Genomic DNA, 1,668 nt, shown 5'->3' on the forward strand with positions numbered 1-1,668 from the left:
CTGGCTTTCTCTGAAAAAAAAATCTGTCTCATTGCTTTTGGCGTTTGCTTAACGGTTTTCTGAAAGGGTAGAATAAATTATCGTCTCAACACCAATAACATGGTTAACCAGTTCCTTTTCATGATGACTCTTTTCAAAAATGTCTTTCTTAGGACCATGTGTTTTTTTAAAATCTAAAAACAGTACAAAAAGCCATAACAACTAAGAAAAAATATAGCAAAAGCTTGCAACACAGCCGCAAAAGGTTTGAACAGCACATACTAACAATGCCAACTAACGCAGAGTGACCGAAACACACAAACTGCTTTTGTTTACAACGATCAAGTGCGTTGGATTGGATTTCGATGCTTTGTTTTGAGCGTTGATGTAAAATGTTCTCTATATTTCACGTCGAAATCCGAGTACGTCAAGTGCTGGTGTGGTGCAGTAGGGGGTTCGATGTGTCTGGAGGTGACTTCCCTGTGTTGTTCAGTAACATCTAGCTAGTCACTGACACCATCAAAGGAGGGAGGGGCCAGGTGGGAAAAGAAAATGTAACGATAGAAGCAAAGGCAGTTAAACTTATTTCTATAGTCATACATTTTTCTCAGAAAATAGGTTTAAAAGTATCCTATGGACAGTCCCCAGCATGCACTCGCGGCCTGCAGAGGGCGCTGAGGCAGAGGCAAGCAGTTGTGGTGTCTGCATTTCCAACAGCAGTACTGCCTGGGCTGGGACCTGTTTGGGGGATATGCAAAAGAAGGCAGATGGCTTTTTCTCAAGTATTTTTTTCCAGTCTGTATGGAACCCGGGAAATGAGGATTTTAATTTAGGGTCTAGATGGAGCCACCATTTTGTACAATTTACAGGTTGGAGAAGTTGTTACGCCTATTGCTACCATTGGATTTAATGTTGAAACAGTAACATACAAAAACCTCAGATTTTCAAGTCTGGGATTTAGAAGGACAGACAAGTATCAGATTGTGCTGGTGATGTTACTATTCAAACACACCTGCGGGCATTGGACAGTTGAGAGCGAGACCGAATTGAGATTTCCAAATCAGAGTTACTGTCTTGCTGGACGAAGAAGAGTTGCAAAGAGCCATTTTATTGGTGTTTGCAAAGAAATACGGCATACAACAGGCCGCGACTCCCTCAGAGATGGCAAGTGCACTTGGGTTACCTGCCTGGAAGGACCAATAATGGCAAATATTCAAAAGTTCACAAGCAAAGGCTCTGGCCTTGATGAGGCAATGGAATGGTTAGTTGAAACATTGAACAGCAGACAGCGACTGAACTGCTTCTGCACATCGGAAAGAAGATTCCAACACAGATCCCTTTGGAAGCAGTCAAGTGTGCATCATATGACATTCAATTCACATGCCTACTGGCATATACTAAATTGATGGCAGTGTGTGTAATAAACACGGAAAAGGAGTATTTAGTTGGAAGGGCAACGCATTTTGATTGAACCGAGTGATTGTCTCTTCTATGTAATATAAAATATTCCTTTCTTGTGTTTAAGACATATATTCTATTTGTATGGAACTCTGACTTAAATATTGTCCTAATGAAGAAGACAAAACAAAATACTGTCTTATGGAAACACTTTATCGATGGTATTATTTTTAATATGTATCTCCATATACTTTTTGAAATCTTAAAAAGTCACAATGTGTTCACTGTTAG

At 40.0% G+C, this 1,668-nt stretch overlaps 1 pseudogene; it reads left to right on the forward strand.

Moving 5' to 3' along the window:
• Positions 1-746: 746 nt before the first annotated feature.
• LOC101646743 lies at positions 747-1,385 on the forward strand (annotated as a pseudogene).
• Positions 1,386-1,668: the final 283 nt, after the last annotated feature.

Source organism: Echinops telfairi, unplaced genomic scaffold (assembly GCF_000313985.2).
Source record: "Echinops telfairi isolate 266 unplaced genomic scaffold, ASM31398v2 ScPeMD7_7469;HRSCAF=8507_1, whole genome shotgun sequence".
NCBI classification, from domain to species: Eukaryota; Metazoa; Chordata; class Mammalia; order Afrosoricida; family Tenrecidae; genus Echinops; species Echinops telfairi.